Here is a 19,177-nt window from a genome sequence, read left to right as displayed (position 1 = left end):
TGCTGAATATTACTTGTACCCCCCCATGGTGCTGAATAATACTTGTACCCAACATGGTGCTGAGTATTACTTGTACCCCCCCAATGGTGCTGAATATTACTTGTACCCCCCATGGTGCTGAGTATTACTTGTACTCGGCCGTGGTGCTGAATATTACTTGTACCCCCCCCAAATGGTGCTGAATATGACGTGTACCCGTCCGTGGTGCTGAATATTACTTGTACATGTCCGTGGTGCTGAATATTACTTGTACCCCCCATGGTGCTGAGTATTACTTGTACCCCCCATGGTGCTGAGTATTACTTGTACTCGGCCGTGGTGCTGAATATTACTTGTACCTGTCCGTGGTGCTGAATATTACTTGTACCCCCCCATGGTGCTGAATAATACTTGTACCCCCCATGGTGCTGAGTATTACTTGTACCCCCCCAATGGTGCTGAATATTACTTGTACCCCCCATGGTGCTGAGTATTACTTGTACTCGGCCGTGGTGCTGAATATTACTTGTACCCCCCCAAATGGTGCTGAATATGACGTGTACCCGTCCGTGGTGCTGAATATTACTTGTACATGTCCGTGGTGCTGAATATTACTTGTACCCCCCATGGTGCTGAGTATTACTTGTACCCCCCATGGTGCTGAGTATTACTTGTACCCCCCCAATGGTGCTGAATATTACTTGTACCCCCCATGGTGCTGAGTATTACTTGTACTCGGCCGTGGTGCTGAATATTACTTGTACCCCCCCAAATGGTGCTGAATATGACGTGTACCCGTCCGTGGTGCTGAATATTACTTGTACATGTCCGTGGTGCTGAATATTACTTGTACCCCCCATGGTGCTGAGTATTACTTGTACCCCCCATGGTGCTGAGTATTACTTGTACCCCCCATGGTGCTGAGTATTACTTGTACTCGGCCGTGGTGCTGAATATTACTTGTACCTGTCCGTGGTGCTGAATATTACTTGTACCCCCCCATGGTGCTGAATAATACTTGTACCCCCCATGGTGCTGAGTATTACTTGTACCCCCCCAATGGTGCTGAATATTACTTGTACCCCCCATGGTGCTGAGTATTACTTGTACTCGGCCGTGGTGCTGAATATTACTTGTACCCCCCCCAAATGGTGCTGAATATGACGTGTACCCGTCCGTGGTGCTGAATATTACTTGTACATGTCCGTGGTGCTGAATATTACTTGTACCCCCCATGGTGCTGAGTATTACTTGTACCCCCCATGGTGCTGAGTATTACTTGTACCCCCCATGGTGCTGAGTATTACTTGTACTCGGCCGTGGTGCTGAATATTACTTGTACCTGTCCGTGGTGCTGAATATTACTTGTACCCCCCCATGGTGCTGAATAATACTTGTACCCCCCATGGTGCTGAGTATTACTTGTACCCCCCCAATGGTGCTGAATATTACTTGTACCCCCCATGGTGCTGAGTATTACTTGTACTCGGCCGTGGTGCTGAATATTACTTGTACCCCCCCCCAAATGGTGCTGAATATGACGTGTACCCGTCCGTGGTGCTGAATATTACTTGTACCCCCCATGGTGCTGAGTATTACTTGTACCCCCCCAATGGTGCTGAGTATTACTTGTACCCCCCATGGTGCTGAGTATTACTTGTACTCGGCCGTGGTGCTGAATATTACTTGTACCCCCCCAAATGGTGCTGAATATGACGTGTACCCGTCCGTGGTGCTGAATATTACTTGTACTCGGCCGTGGTGCTGAATATTACTTGTACCCCCTCCAAATGGTGCTGAATATGACGTGTACCCGTCCGTGGTGCTGAATATTACTTGTACATGTCCGTGGTGCTGAATATTACTTGTACCCCCCATGGTGCTGAGTATTACTTGTACCCCCCATGGTGCTGAGTATTACTTGTACTCGGCCGTGGTGCTGAATATTACTTGTACCCGTCCGTGGTGCTGAATATTACTTGTGACACCTGTGGTGCTGAATGCAAATATTGTCATTTTCTCTCCTAAGTCAGTTTTACAACCAATGTCAGCGTAGAACTTCTCAGAGACGTTACACACAAACACTGATCTTTTAAGGGCCATTAAACCTAAATGCAAGAAGTGAAAAACCTGCCTTGAAGCGTCCACAAATGCGTATGTAAGAACTCCCCCAACATGGAGAGAGGTAAGGTACCTGACAATGTAATGTTACCTCGCTCACTGGCAGCGATCTGATGCAGTCCTCGTAGGCTCCAGGAGACCCCTGCTGACAGCTTCAGTAGTCTTACTGACAGGATGTTACCCGTGATGTGCATGGAAGAACGGCACCCCATCATGTTCAAACCCTTATCTCCTGCATGTGGTCCTCTTACCCAGTATGAAATATTACAAATAGATATAGAAACGTTAGCGATCGGCTCCCTGACAACAGAGGTAGGCATTTTATAGACTGATCAAACATTCATGAAAAGGAATCCTGTCTCTTTTCTAGGAATAAATAAATAAAATAAATATCTGATATTACTGAGGCATTTTATCTTATGGACAATGACTTAAAGGTAACCTGTCACCAGATCCAAAATGTCCAGTTTTTACCCGTTTTTTATTCTCACTGCTCCCCTGAGTATTAAGCTTTTTATTTTTTTTAATTCGCCATACGGTTATAGAGAAACTGGCCTTTTTATTTAGTGTTCATTTTCATGGCCTTTACAAAGGAGGCGGAGCATCCTACAGACACGCCCTCCAAATAATTCTCCTTGAAAAGATCTCAAATAGCACAGAATAAAAAGGCCCATATCTTTAGAACCATACAGGGGATTTAAAAAAAAACCCCAAAAAGCAGAGTATTCAGGGAAACAGCGAGAATAAATTGAGGGTAACAACTGGACACTTCAGACTTGGCAACAGGTACACCCTCGAACAAGATTTCTCCCGGAACTCTGTTACCATGTTCAGCGATCCAGGGGAAGTCCAGGAGGAGACAGAGAAAGAGAGGGATTTTTTCAGCTCCAACATTCGACTCTCCGTTGTTTTCAATGGTGTTCAGCTTCCGGTTCAAATTCAGATGCAGTTCTGGTACCCAAATTGAACTTTGGAATAAAATTCAGGTCGGATATCAAAACCTGCACTTCCACGGATAAGCCCATCCCTAGTTAGGTCCCTATGATTATGGCGATCCCAAAGATAGATTTTTTTTTGTTATTATTTTAGTGGCTTAAAGAGGTTCAGAATTTTCTAAAACAAAAATTTGTTCTGTTTCACCAGTTATTTTAGCTTTCCATCAATGGAACTGTGTGGGGTTTGTTTTGTAAGGTGTCTGGCCTGGGGTCTGTATTGTAAGGTGTCTGGCCTGGGGTCTGTATTGTAAGGTGTCTGTCCTAGGATCTGTATTGTAACGTGTCTGGCCTGGGGTCTGTATTGTAAGGTGTCTGGTCTGGAGTCTGTACTGTAAGGTATCTGGTCTGGGGTATGTATTTTCAGGTGTCTGGTCTGGGGTCTGTATTGTAAGGTGTCTAGCCTGGGGTCTGTCTTGTAAGGTGTCTGTCCTGGGGTCAGTATTGTAACGTGTCTGGCCTGGGGTCTGTATTTTCAGGTGTCTGGCCTGGGGTCTGTATTTTCAGGTGTCTGGTCTGGGGTCTGTCTTGTAAGGTGTCTAACCTGGGGTCTGTCTAGTAAGGTGTCTAACCTGGGGTCTGTCTTGTAAGGTGTATGTTCTAGGGTCTGTATTGTAACCTGTCTGGCCTGGGGTCTGTATTTTAACATGCCTGGCCTGGGGTCTGTATTGTAAGGTGTCTGGTCTGGGGTCTGTATTGTAAGGTGTCTGGTCTGGAGTCTGTACTGTAAGGTATCTGGTCTGGGGTCTGTCTTGTAAGGTGTCTGTCCTAGGGTCTGTATTGTAAGGTGTCTGGTCTGGGGTCTGTACTGTAAGGTGTATAGCATGGGGTCTGTCTTGTAAGGTCTCTAGCCTGGAGTCTGTCTTGTAAGGTGTCTGTCCTGGGGTCTGCATTGTAACGTGTCTGGCCTGGGGTCTGTATTGTAAGGTGTCTGGTCTGGAGTCTGTATTGTGACGTGTCTGTCCTGGGGTCTGTATTGTAACGTGTCTGGCCTGGGGTCTGTATTGTAACGTGTCTGGCCTGGGGTCTGTATTGTAACGTGTCTGGTCTAGAGTCTGTACTGTCAGGTGTCTGGTCTGGGGTCTGTATTATAAGGTGTCTGGCCTGGGGTCTGTATTATAAAGTGCCTGGTCTGGAGTCTGTACTGTAACGGGTCTGGTCTGGGGTCTGTATTGTAAGGTGTCTTGTCTGGAGTCTGTATTTTTACATGTCTGGTCTGGGGTCTGTATTTTTAGGTGTCCGGACTGGGGTCTGTATTTTTAGGTGTCTGGACTGGGGTCTGTATTTTTAGGTGTCTGGTCTGAGGCTCTGTATTTTCAGGTGTCTGGCCTGGGGTATGTATTTTCAGGTGTCTGACCTGGTCCGTATTTTTAGGTGTCTGGTCTGAGGTCTGTATTTTTAGGTGTCTGGTCTGGGGTCTGTATTTTTAGGTGTCCGGTCTGGGGTCTGTATTGTTAGCTGTCTAGTCTGGGTTCTGTATTTTAAGTTGTCTGATATGGGTCTTTATTTTCAAGTGACTGGTCTGAGGTCTGTATTGTAAGGTGTCTGGTCTGGGGTCTGTATTGTTAGGTGTCTGGTCTGGGATCTGTATTTTTAAGTTTCTGGTCTGGCATCTGTATTTTTAGGTGTCTGGTCTGGGGTCTGTATTTTCAGGTGTCTGGTCTGAGATCTGTATTTTCATGTGTCTGGTCTGAGATCTGTATTGTTATCTGTCTGGTCATGGTAATGTATTTTTAGGTGTCTTGTCTGGGGTCTGTTTTTTAGCTGTTTAGTCTGGGGTCTATTTTTTAGGTGTCTGGTCTGGCATCTGTATTTTTAGGTGTCTGGTCTGGCATCTGTATTTTTAGGTGTCTGGTCTGGGGTCTGTATTTTTAGGTGTTTGGTTTGGGGTTTATATTCATATTGGGCATTGCTCATCATATGAACTTTTTGTGATTCATATGCCATATCTTGGGATGTGTCCAATATCAATAGGTGAGGCAGGAAGCTCAACATTTTTTCTCAGCCTCCATTGCACGTCTCTGCCGGACAAAAATCTCTCTCTCTCTCTCTCTCGTCTCAAATCCGCTTGTCTGACTTTTTGGCGGATTTGAACTGATGCAAAAAACTGAAGTGTGAAAGAGGCCTTAGTCTTTGTTAGCGGAGTCGTAGCCCTGTGTGTAATGATTTCTTCATGTCAGAAGCCGCACATTTCGATCTTTCATCAGCTCTTCTTCTAACCACCATCCTTCAGCCATCAGAGACAGATTTTGCCCCCTTTTCCTTCTGGTGTCAGTGTTTAAAAAAGAGATTTCTTTGCATCATACGCCTGCTGTTTCCCCCAGTGCATCTCATCCGCTTGTGTTTACCTTGACATAAAGGGAAATATTCCTCTGGGGTGGGAGGTAGAGAAGTGACTTCCCAGGGGAAAATCAATGCAGTAGCGATAGTAAATGTAAACACGCATTGTAATAGTTAGCCACGAAGGAGATGAGATGATGGACTAGAATATCTACTCATATCTGCCAGCAAAAGGCAACGAGGGGGAGCAATATATAGAGCACCATCACCATGGTCAATGTCAGTGAGGGGAAGGTGACCTGACGGACGGACTTGTCTGTAGGAAGAAGGGATGCTGGGTGCACTGTAGATGGACGTTTATAATAATAGAGGGGAAACAGCTGGGGGAAAATGGAATAGGAGTGCAGTACCTAAGTTTGACTATAAGATGGCAGGGGGGAGCGTGAGTACAGGACTTGACAGCAGCTTAGGGCTTTAGAAACCGCTTAGTCATGGGGGGCGGGGAGATAGGAACCCAGGAGGGAAATTCCTGAGGAGGGGGATAAATAGGACAGGACAGGTTTCCAGGCAGGCTAGTCCCGGGGGAGCTCAGGAGGAGAAGAATCAGTACGGAGAACTGACAATGGTGGATAGCTCAACCAGGGGACTGATAGGAAGAGACAGTCAGGGGGGTGGCCCTGACACGAAGAACCGCAGGACAGACGAGGCCCCGGGGGTACCGATTGGACGACGACATCAGACTGGTGAAGCGCTGGCGGTAGATAGGCCTAGGGCAGCCCCAGCAAAAGAGCCGCGAGGAACGTCACTACGACTGAAGAAAGGTGCAGGTACCCGGGCCTGAATACGGAGAGTTGTGAAGTTGCTGCGGTGTATGGCTACGGTCGTCAGGAGGACGGCCAATAAACTTGGACCTGTTGCAACCAAAATCAGCCTCCGTCTGGTGTCTGTGTCGTCTGGTCGCGGTAAGCAGTGGACCACCCCCCAATCTGGGCCCTACCACATCAGCACTATGTGGTAGAGCGGGATAACTCAACTGATCTCCATCATCTATGTCACAAAATCAGAAGGTACAGTCATGATCCACAAAAATACCAATGCTTCTGTGTCCTTCCACTGCATAATGCAGCACAGCAATCCTCTACCTCAGGATACCTAGCTATCTATTATCTATCAGTGGCTTGCAAAAGTCCCCCCATCTTGGCATTTTCCATTTTTTGCTGCTTCACAACCTGGAATTTAACTGTTTTTTTAGGGTTTGCATCAGTTCATGTACAGAACATGCCTACAACTGTGAATATTTGCTTTTCTTTTTATTGTGAAGAAAACAACAAATAGGGCAAAATAACTGAAAACTTCAGTGTGCATAAGTATTCATCCCCTAAAGTAAGTACTTTGTAGAGCCTCCTTTTGTGGCAATTACAACAGCAAGTCACTTTGGATAATTCTCTAAGGCTAATTTCACACTAGCGTATGGAGGAGCTGCGGAGACTTCCATGAAGCTCCGTCCCTGCCGCGCCTCCTCTGTTCAGCCCTGCCTCTATTGGCATTCGCCCTGCATATCTTATCTTTAGCATTAGGTATGCAGGCCATGCCGATGTATGCAGATGCCTCCGCATGCGTATTTTTGACGGTGCGGTGACCTGCGCCGAACGCGTCATGTTTCATTGTGGGAATGGTGTTCTTGGAGTGATGAGCTGGGTTGGTTTGGCGACAGATATTTAGTGGGAAAAATAAGTATTTTATACACTTCCAATTTTGCAACTTTTCCCACCTATGAAGAATAGAGAGATCTATAATTTTTATCATAGGTACACTTCAGCTATGAGAGACATTGCATTTTATTGCATGAGAATTATTTGATCACCTACCAACCATTTTATTGCATGAGAATTATTTGATCACCTACCAATTATTTGATCACCTGGCTCTCTCAGGCCTGTTAGTTTTACTTTAAGAAGCCCTCCTACTCTGCACGCATTACCTGTATAAAAGAAACCTGTCCACACAATCAATGAAACTTCAACCTGGCCACCATGGCTTAGGGTACCGTTACACTTAGCGATGCACCAGCGATCCCGACAACGATATGGATCGCTGGTGCATCGTTAAGTGGTCGCTAGTGAGCTGTCACACAGGCAGATCTCACCAGCGACATCGCAGGGGTCGGGGGTCGCTACTTACCTGTCAGACACGGCGATCCTGACGTCCTTCCGCCCACCACCACACGTCGCTCGTCGGCGCCACAAGAAGTCCAGCAGGAAGCGCCTGACGAGAAATGGTCCAGGACGTTCTCGTGCGATCAGTGATAACCAGCGGGGGAGCCGGTCGGAGGTAAGTATCACATGTAGCGATATCGCTAGCAATATCGCTGATACGTCACAAAACCAGTGATGTTACAGCGATATTGCTAGCGATATCGCTATGTGTAACAGGGGCTTTAGACCGAAGAGCTGTCTAAGGTCACCAGGAACCAAATTGTAGACCTGCACATGGCTGCATATATATATATATATATATATATATATATATATAAGGAGGCCAGGCAGCTCTCCAATATTTAGCAAAACATAAAGTATTTTCCCCACTCTACAGATTACCTTGGTGGCCAAAAATGTCAATTTTGGGGTTTTGGGGTCACCCGACCACAGCACCTACCTCCATACATTTGGGGAGTCTCCCACATGTATCTTGGCAAACTCAAAACGAGCCTTACAATTTCTGTGTGTTAGTAAGGGCAATTTTATGGCCACTCTTCTATAAAGGCCAACTCTATGGAGTGCACAGATTATTGTGGTCGTATGGACAGATACTCCAGTCTCTGCTTGGAAATTCTGCAGCTCGTTCAAGGTTTCCTTTGGCCTCTGTGCTGCCTCTCTGATTAATGCCCTCCTTGCCCTGGCTGAGAGTTTTGGTGGGCGGCCCTCTCTTGGCAGGTTTGTTGTGGTGCCATGTTCTTTCCATTTGATGATGATGGATATGATGGTGCTCCGGAGATCATCATAAATTGGGATATTTTTTTTATAACCCAACACTGACTTATACTTCTCAACAACTTTGTCCCTGAATTGTTTGGAGATCTCCTTGGTTTTAAAGGTTTGGTTTGGAGATCTCCTTGGTTTTAATGGTTTGGTTTGGAGATCTCCTTGGTAATCATGGTGTTGTTTGAAGATCTGTTTGGTCTTCACAGTGCACGGTTAGTGCTGCCTCTTGTTAATGGTGTTGCAGCCTCTGTGGCCTTTCAGAAAAGGTAAAGTGTATATACTGACAGACATGTGACACTTAGATTGTTGCAGTAAAAATTTTTAGGGGCTTCATCGCAAAGGGGTGATCACACATGCACATGTCAATTTTTAGTTATTTGGCCTCATAAATTTAATTTATGACTATATTTTTCTCACTTCACCACCTTAGACTATTTAATGCTGATGCATCACACACAATTCGGATTAGAAAAATATTTACACACAGGTCGTAATGTCACAAAGTAGGTAAAAATTCAAGGGGGTGAATACTTTTGCAAGACACTGTAACTATCTCCTACTAGTCTTTTTTTTTTGCTTTTGCTTTCTTTCCCTCTCTTTTTTTCTTTCTATTTTCTCCTTCCTCCCTCCCTGCCCTCCTTAATCTTTGCGCCATGGTTCCCGACAACAGAGATACAAGGAGGATTTGCGGCACTCTCTGGGGATGTTTTTTTCCCCTAATGGGTGTCTTTCATGTGATCTGCTTTGGTATCTGTTCTTCTTTAACATGCCCTCCTGAATCCTGCTTCAATCTTGTTACTTAATCACTGGAGAAGATACAGTCACCATCATGTTCTTCTCTTCAAGGCGTAGATTTAACTCTTTCATCACTTCTCTACCAAGCTCGCCAACCCTAATCCGCCATTCTTTGGATTAACTATGCAAATGCAAGGCAATTAGTATGCAAATGGTCTCGGTGCAGGGCAGGAGCAGACTGTTGTATGCTAATTATTCTCTCCCACGTGCAGATTGGGTCTCCAGACGACCCCATTAGCGCAAAGTGTAAGGTCAGTGGAAATAGTGCCGCTGTTGAAGCGACAACCCCGATTCCCCCATAAGCATAGTCATTATCATGGAGGTACTTTACAAGCAGAGGAGACCATTGTTACCTCACTAGATACATCTCAGGCATATAATGTCGCTGGCGGCCATAGGATACAGAGTCTCCACATTACACATGTGTCAGGAAATATGAATTATTGTTGTTATCTGTTCTGGTCACACATACCAAGCTCTGCTACATCTCCTTGGTTTTGCAGCTTCCCCCCTTCACAGCTGCATGTGTGTGATTCCAGCCCCACTCTCTTTCACCTGCTATACAGCTGTAAGGTGAAACCAGTGTGCCTGCAGCCCCACTGAGTAGCTTTATGACCCTAAGACTGGTTGAAAGCAGTCTGGAGCACATGGCAAACCAAGTGTTCTTTGTCCTTGCCTACTTAAATCTCATAGCATGGATTAATGATAGAGGTGGGAAGCTTAGTGTTGTCATCTGCATTGGTAGAGTTGCCCACTGGTAGGTTTTGAAATTTCGGCATCGAGCAGGAGCCAAGAAACGGATTTCGACCTGACCAAGCTACACAGCCACTCCATGCGTGGACTTAATAGAAAGCTAATTTCAGAACAGGAATAATGATAGTCCCGCCATCACTCTACAAGGTTTCCAGACTGAGATATGGAACTAATAAGGTTTTAGTAACTTCTGAAAAGCGGAGTACATTCCATAACTCCACGCACCCAGTGATGTCACCCACCAGAGAGTATAAGATTATGAAGCCCAATTAGGAAGTTATCTTTCTGCCAGGGGAGCCAGCTAGTGGAGGCTGTGCATTTTGACCTGAAGATTTGGGAAGGTTCCCCTCCCCCAAACCACATGGTGTACAATTGACTGAGATATGTAAGTTCCTTCATATTTACTCCATTGTTATTTTGTAATGGCCTGTATATAAAGTATCTGTCTCGTTTGTAACAAATTTTATATTTATGTAAACACTGCCTATTCTTTTTGGAGTAAAATCTATAAAACTTTACTAGCTTTATTCTCCTTTCTCTAAACGTACCCCCCACGACCTCCGCGCAAACACTATGCTACTGTTGGGTTGTTTCCTGACCCAATATTATTCTAATATCAGAATTAGGCAGCAAAGTGTGTTCTGGGGCATTTGGTAGACTCTGGCACTGACGGAAGGAGATTATTTGCATGTATTACCCCACCTAGACTTGGGGATATTTATCGCCCTCCCTGCAGAGTGCCTAATAGCCAGTACATGGCAAGGCGGTCCTTCTGGTGACTATCTTAGGTGTAGTTCCCTGACTGACCTGAGGGTAGGGGGGGGCGCTAGAGAGCTGCAAGTTCCAACCCAGAACTGGAAAATGGGATATTCAAATATATCCCCCTTGTAGTTCATGACATATTGGTGGCATAGGGGTGGGATAATAGAGCATTAGTGATCTGGTTTGAGCAATCATTCCTCTCACTAAAAACTTGCACGGTTCTTGCGAGGACCCTGCGCAAAACATTTTGAGAACGAACTCGGTGTTTATTAGATCAGAGACACAACTTTTCTTTGTTTTCTGTCCTATTTTTATTTGGCAACCATGGTTACGCTGGGAAAGGCCTGGTATAGGCAACAGACCAAGGACAATTTTATTGCCCTGTGCACGTCGAAGCAGATTGACCCCACGGGCAAAAACCAAATGGTCGCAGAACTGGTGCGACTTGAAGCAGAAGTCAGCCCAAGCGCAGGTGGCGCTGCACCGGAGGTCCGACCGCTGAATGCCGGCCCTACTTGCAACCAGGGTAAAGTGGACCGCTTTCTGCAGATGGCTCTGCAACAATGCTCCACAGATGACCAGGACAGACATTTGTAGCTGATCCAGCAATACCAAAAGAGAGTTAAACGGGAGGCCCATGCCCAGCGGGAGGCTGAGCGGGAAGAGAGACAGTACCAGCTGGAGTTAGCCCGAATTCAGGGGCAGGGGTCTTCCTAGCCCAGCAGTGAGTCCAGCAACACTCAGTTTCCTAAACCCCGGCCAGAGCACTTTCCTGTAATGGAAAAGGACGGGGACTTGGAAACATTTCTGCGGGCATTTGAGAAAGCCTGCAGACAGTACCAGTTGCCTGAGAGCCAATGGGCCAGATATTTGACCCCAGGGCTCAAAGGAAAAGCTATGGAGGCATTTGCTTCTCTCCCATCAGACCAATGGAGACTATGAGGCCATCAAGCATGCCCTTATAAAGAAATACCAGCTCACTCATGAGGTTTACCGTGGGAAAGTTCTGGAACCTGCAACGTGGCCCACATAACAGTTACAGCAATATGGTGAATGGACTCAGTACCCATTTTGACCAGTGGATCCAAGGACTATCAGCAACCACCTTTGAGCAGTGGCGGAATCTGATGATCAAAGATAAGTTCCTACATCTTTGCCCAGCTGAGGTGTGATAGTTCATGACGGGCTGAGAGCCAAAAAACGTGGACAGCGCAGATCACCGACACCTGCGAGGCCCACCGTAAATCAGAGGCACGGAAGCCAGTTACCACCAGCTGGAGAGGGGGTAAGCCATCAACCAACCCCTGTACCCCTGTCAGCCAAGTCACCGGAGGCCCTGTCCCCTTTGTCAGCACCAGGCCTACATCAGACCTTCGCAAGTGTTTTTCTTGCAATCGGACTGGACATATCAGCACCACCTGTCTGGAAAAGCAGAAGAACCCCCCAGCCAAGGCCACATGGCCTAATGCAGCAGTTCTTTTGTGGGTGGGGTGGTTGGGAGGGTCTGTGACAATGTGCAGCAAGTCACCTTGGGGAGCCGTGTCGCTTGAGGCCTCAAGGACACCGGGGCTGAACGAACCCTCATCCGACCTGAAGTGGCGGCCCTTGAAGAGATTATTCCGGGGAAAACCCTGACTGTCACTGGGATTGGGGGCATCCGCTGCCCCTTGCCGATGGCACAGGTTTTTACACATTGGGGAGCTGGGAGCGGGGTGAAGGAAGTGGGGTTGTCTGAAAACTTGCCCACCGATGTTTTGATGTTTTGTTGGGGACTGATTGGAGAGAATGTTTGCATATTATGTCCCTGACCTCCCTCCCTGATCTGATTCTAGGGGTAATGTTAATGCTAGTGATAATGATGTGAAATTGCATGCTTTATCTGACAGTGATTCACCTGATAACAGTTTATCTGATAATGATGATGTGTGTACAGGTGCAGGCGTGCTCAGCCATGTCACTCTGCGAGGAGAAATGGCTAAGGAACCCCTAACAGGAGCAAGCGACGGTGCTAAGGGAAATGGAGAGATGCACAGGAACCATGAGAGAGGTGATGCCCCATATATAGCAATGCTCCTGAGGTATTGGGGTTGGATGGGGAGGTAGAACCCATAGCAGCACCGGCTGATGGGTCTGTGGAAATCTTTAGGGAGACAGCCTACGTAGCCGCTGTCACCCGCAGTCAGAGTGCCCAGAATGTAGGTAACGCCCTGCCTTCTGGACCCTCCTCAGTCAGAGGGTTGACTGAACCAGAGATAGACCCAGAGCAGGTCCCAGAAAGTTCCTGTGAGAAAGGGACCTTGATGTCACTTCTAGCTGCCTCCAGCCAGGAGTTCCAGGCTGCTCTGCACTCAGATGCGAGCCTGGATACCTTGAGATGCCTCGCCCAAGAGCCCACCTCCAAGACTGATAGGGAGAGGGTGCTCTGGGAATGAGGGAGGTTGTACCGAGAGACAGTTCCCGGTAAATCCCAAAAGGAATGGTTGAGGGAAAGACAGCTGGTCATCCCATGCCAATTTAGGGGTGAGTTGTTGCGGATTTCCCATGAGATCCCACTTGCTGGACACTTGGGGATCAGCAAAACTAAGGCCCGGCTGTTTCAACACTTCTATTGGCCCAAGATGGGGACAGATGTGAGAAACTACTGCCGCTCCTGTATCACCTGTCAAAGAGTGGGGAAGTCAGGTCATGTTCCCAAGGCTCCCCTGATCTCTCTGCCAGTGATAGAGGAGTCTTTCCAGAGGATCGCGGTGGAGATTGTAGGCCCACTGGCCATCCCCAGCGGCTCTGGAAAGCATCCTCACTGTTGTAGACTACGCTACCCGGTACCCGGAGGCAGTGGCTCTGTCCTTAACTAGGGCGGATAAGGTGGCAGATGCCCTGTTGGCCATGTTTCACGGGTAGGATTTCCCAGGGAGATGATTACCGACCAGGGGACTCAATTCATGTCTCACCTAATGGAGGCTTTCTGTAAGAAAACGCAGGTGAAGCATCTGATATAGAGCGTATATCACCCCCAAACGAATGGTTTGTGTGAGCACTTCAACGGTACCCTCAAGCATATGCTAAGAATGCTGGTTGAGACCCAAGGACGTGACTGGGAGCGGTACCTCCCATACTTGCTATTCGCTTACCGAGAGGTTCCACAGGCCTCAACGGGGTTCTCCCCCTTTGATCTTCTGTACGGCAGGCAAGTCCGGGGACCCTTTGGGTTGGTAAGAGAATCCTGTCAAGAAGGTCCGAAACCTTCAGAAGTGTCCATCGTGGATTATGTCATGTGCTTCCGTGACAAAATGCAGACCTTAACGCAGTTGGTGCATGACAACATGGCGCAGGCTCAGGCTGACCAGAAGCACTGGTATGACCAAAACACCCAGGAGCAGGCCTACCAAGTGGGTCAGAAGGTGTGGGTGCTGGTCTCAATACCAAAGGATAAGCTTCAGGCAGCCTGGGAAGGCCCGTACATTGTACACCAACAGGTCAACCCAGTCACCTACATAATCACTCTTGACCACGCTCGGGGTAGGTGCAAGGCCTTCCACGTCAATATGATGAAGGCTCATCAAGAACATGAAGCCTGCATCTTACCGGTCTGCAACCTACCCGAGGATGGGGCGGAAGACCCCCTCCTGGACATTCTGGCCCAAGCTAAGGCCAGAGGGTCCATAGAGGATGTGGAGGTAAGCGCCTTGCTATCCACACCCCAGCGGTCGCAGCTGCGAGCCATGCTGGAACCCTTCTGGGCCATGTTTACCAACAGACCTGGACAGACTGAGATAGCAGTCCACAAAGTGGACACCAGGGATCATGCGCCCCTCCAGAGGACACCCTATCAGATCTCCAGTCAGGTGCAGCACATCATGCGCCAGGAGATCGATGAGATGTTACAGCTGGGAGTGATTCAATGGTCCAAGAGCACGTGGGCCTCACTTGTTATCCTGGTGCCAAAGAAGGATTAGACCACCCAGTTCTGCGTGGACTACAGGGGGCTCAATGCCATCACAGCCTCTGATGCGCACCCAATGCCACGCATCGAGTAGCTGCTTGAGTGTTTAGCTTGCTATGGATTTTAGTCGGGGATATTGGCAGATTCCCCTGAGCCCCGAGGCGCAGGAGAAGTGTGCCTTTATCACCTCCTTTGGGCTGTACGAGTCCACGGTCTTGCCGTTCGGCATGAAGAATTCCCCTGACACATTTCAGTAGATGGTCAACTACCTTCTTCAGGGACTGGAGATGTAGGCAGTGGCGTACCTGGATGACATTGCCATCTTCAGTTTCTCCTGGGATGAACACCTTCAGCATCTCCACAAGGTGCTCAGGCACGTCCACCAAGCAGGCTTGACCATCAAGCCAGGAAAGTGCCAGATGGGCATGAGTGAGGGCCAATACCTGGGGCACCTGGTAGGCGGGGGTTCTATGAGGCCAGTGCCTGGGAAAGTGGATGCAATTGCATCCTGGCCCACCCTCAGGACCAAGAAGCAGGTAATAATCTTCCAGGGCACTGCAGGTTACTATAGGTGCTTTGTACAAAACTATAGTAGCCTGGGAAAACCCTTGATGGACCTCACCAGGAAGAAGCTACCCCAAACAGCCAACTGGACAGATGGCTGTGAGGTGGCCTTCAGGGCTTTGAAAACAGCCCTGAGCATCTCTCCTGTGCTAAGGACTGTCAACAGCAGTCAGCCGTTCATGGTACAGATCGACGCCAGCGAGTTTTGCCTCGGTGCTGTGCTTAGCCAGGTCGACTCAGGGAATCAAGAGCACCCCGTGTTGTACCTGAGCCAGAAGCTGCTGCTGAGGAAAGTGGCCTATTCCACCATAGAAAAGGAGTGCCTGGCCATGGTTTAGGCCCTGCAATGTTTGCTTCCCTACATGTATAGATGCCCCTTCACTGTGGTGACTGACCACAGCCCCTGAGCTGGATGCACACTGTGTCCGGTACCAATGGTGGGTTGCTTTGCTGGAGTCTGGCCCTCCAACAGTACGACTTTACCGTTAAACACAAAAAGGGCAGCGAGCACGGCAATACAGATGGGTTGTCCCGCCGGGTGAGCCTGCCGAGGTGCGCATAGAGGAGTACCAAGAGGTCCTGCCTCCGTAGCGCAGTCCAAAAAGGGGAGGTGTCAGGAAATATGACTTATTATTATCTGTGCTGGTCACACATACCAAGCTCTGCTACGAGGGGCGCCTGAAAACTACGAGGCCCACCCATGAAATCTTTTTTGCATGGTCTTGTTTTGCAATGCAATATGTTATTTAGTTAGTTGAATGGTCTCATGAGCAATCTGGATTTATTTTGATTTTTTTTGTTTCCGTTACAGCATTTTAAAGTTGGGTCGCAAGGCTGAAATATGGAAATGGAGAAGTTGGCAAAGTTCACACATCGGCTGTTGCAATGGCTGCAATTCCACCTTCCACCAAGGTGCTTTTTCATCTGAGGGAATAGGTGATAGTCCGAGGGAGCCAAATCAGGGGAATAGGGTGGGTGCTGAAGCAGTTGGAAACCACAGGAGTGAATTGCAGCAGCCGATGTGTGAACTTTGCCAACTTCTCCATTTCCATATTTCAGCCTTGCGACCCAACTTTAAAATGCTGTAACGGAAACAAAAAAAATCAAAATGAATCCAGATTGCTCATGAGACCATTCAACTAACTAAATAACATATTGCATTGCAAAACAAGACCATGCAAAAAAGATTTCATGGGTGGGCCTCGAAGTTTTCAGCTGCCCCTCGTACATCTCCTTTGTTTTGTGAATGACATGCCCAGCCATGATCAACCCTTGCAGCTTCTCCCCTTCATAGCTGCATGTGTGTGATTCCAGCCCCACTCTCTTTCACCTGCTATACAGCTGTAACGTGAAACCAGTGTGCCTGCAGCCCCACTGAGTAGCTTTATGACCCTAAGACTGGTTGAATACAGTCTGGAGCATATGGCAAACCAAGTCTTCTTTGTCCTTGCCAACTTAAATATCACAGCACCAATTAATGATTCCGGTGGGAAGCTTACAGTTTTGGCATCTGCATTGGTAGAGTTGCCCACTGGTAGGTTTTAAAATTTCGTCATCCAGCAGGAGCCGAGAAACGGATTTTGACCTGACCGAGCTACACAGCCACTCCATGCGTGGACTTAATAGAAAGCTAATTTCAGAACAGGAATAATGATAGTCCTGCCATCACTCTATGAGGTTTCCAGTCTGAGATATGAAAATAAAGAGGTTTTAGTAATATCTGAAAAGGGAAGTACATTCCATAGCTCCACCCACCCAGTGATGTCACCCACCAGAGGGTGTAAGATTATGAAGCCCAATTAGGAAGATGTCTTTCTGCCAGGGGAGCCAGCTAGTGGAGGCTGTGCATTTTGACCTGAAGATTTGGGAAGGTTCCCCTCCCCCAAACCACATGGCATACCATTGACTGAGATATGTAAGTTCTTTCATCTTTAATCCATTGTTATTTTGCAATGGCCTGTATATAATGTATCTGTCTCATTTGTAATATCTTTTATATTTTTGTAAACACTGCCTATTCTTTTTAGAGTAAAATCTATATAAGTTTACTAGCTTTGTTCTTCTTGCGCTAACCGTACCCCCATGACTTCCATGCAAAAGCTATGCTACTGTTGGGTTGGCTCCTGACCCGATATTAATTCTAATATCAGAACTAGGAGCTGATGGCAGCAAAGTTTGTTTTTGGGCATTTGGTAGACTCTGACAGTGACGGACGGAGGTTCTTTACGTGTATTACCCCACCTAGGCTTGCAGAGTGCCTAATAGCCAGTACACGGCAAGGCGGCCCTTCTGGCGACTACTTATACTAGGTGTAGTTCCCTGACTGACCTGAGGGTAAGGGGGCACCAGAGAGCTGCAATTTCCATCCCGGAACTGGAAAGTGGGATATACAGATATACCCCCCTTGTTATTCATGACAACATGTAGGATTGGCAACTGTTCTATGGAAGTTGTAAGAAATCAGTAATGAAAGATCCGAAGTCATAGTCTATGTAGACATCCAGAGCTGCATTCACAATTGTAGCACTGCTGCCGGTGCCCCTGCATGGTGTCCTCTTCCCCCTCCATGCAAGGACACCGGCTTACTCAACACCCCGGCCCTCGGCCCTCCAGCTTCCTGGTCTATGTGTGTGCGCCACAGCTCCCGGTGGCATGCTTCCCTGCTCTTAAAGCTACAGAGCACGCATATAATAAATGCCCTCAGCTTTTAGCTGAGAGTCACTTTAAGGCTGGAGTCTCACACAATGTATAAAAAATGGTCCATTTTTGACGGACCAGAATCGCACAAATGTTTCATGAACAGTGATCCATATGTCATCCGATTGTCATGCGAGGATGAGATTTGGTTGCATCTAAGCATCCGTGTGACATCCGTATGGCATCCGTACAGCGAGATTTTCTCACCGGCTTGCAAAATGGTCATATAATGTAGCCCAATGAAAGGTTAAAACACAAACGAAAGAATAGATATATACACATAGAATACATATATATATATATATATATATATATATATATATATATATACATGTCATTGAGACACATACTGTATATACTGTATATATATATATTTATATTTCATAGTGTTCTACATAGCATAATAGCCGCTAATTCAATTGCTGGCTTCTGTAAAATCATTACAGAACCCGACATGAAATGACACATGGTTTACATACAGTAAACCATTTCATTTTATTTTTTTTTATATGTCCCTGACTAATAATTAGATTTGGGTTTGTGTATAAAATTTGGGACATGTACAGTGCCTTGCAAAAGTATTCGGCCCTCTGGAACTTTTCAACCTTTCCCCACATAGCATGCTTCAAACATAAAGATACCAAATGTAAATTTTTGGTGAAGAATCAACAACAAGTGGGACACAATTGTGAAGTTGAACGAAATTTAATGGTTATTTTAAATTTTTGTGGAAATTCAAAAACTGAAAAGTGGGACGTGCAATATTATTCAGCCCCTTTAACTTAAAACTTTGTTGCGCCACCTTTTGCTACGATTACAGCTGCAAGTCGCTTGGGGTATGTCTCTATCAGTTTTGTACATAGAGAGACTGAAATTCTTGCCCATTCTTCCTTGGCAAACAGCTCCAGCTCATTGAGGTTTGATGGAGATCGTTTGTGAACAGCAGTTTTCTGCTCTTTCCACAGATTCTCGATTGGATTCTTTACTTTGACTTGTCCATTCTAACACCTGGATATTTTTATTTGTGAACCATTCCATTGTAGATTTTGCTTTATGTTTGGAATCATTGCCTTGTTGGAAGACAAATCTTCGTCCCAGTCTCCGGTCTTGTGCAGACTCCAACAGGTTTTCTTCAAGAATGGTCCTGTATTTGGCTCCATCCATCTTCCCATTAATTCTAACCATCTTTCTTGTCCCTGCTGAAGAAAATCAGCCCCAAACCATGATGCTGCCACCACCATGTTTGACAGTGGGGATGGTGTGTTCAGGGTGATTAGCTGTGTTGCCTTTACGCCAAATGAATCATTTGA

General features: G+C 46.9%; 1 protein-coding gene across 2 annotated transcripts in view; it reads left to right on the top strand.

The window, feature by feature from the left end:
* The window catches only part of CADM3 (cell adhesion molecule 3), a 456,473-nt gene that overhangs the window by 351,414 nt on the left and 85,882 nt on the right, over positions 1–19,177 (top strand). The gene's annotated exons all lie outside the window — the stretch shown is intronic.

The sequence above is a fragment of the Dendrobates tinctorius genome, unplaced genomic scaffold, assembly GCF_039654945.1.
Source record: "Dendrobates tinctorius isolate UK_male_01 unplaced genomic scaffold, ASM3965494v1 ptg000019l, whole genome shotgun sequence".
In the NCBI taxonomy this organism is placed as follows: domain Eukaryota; kingdom Metazoa; phylum Chordata; class Amphibia; order Anura; family Dendrobatidae; genus Dendrobates; species Dendrobates tinctorius.
The sequence above is the reverse complement of the archived record's forward strand: the minus strand, read 5'-3'. Positions and strand labels throughout refer to the sequence as shown.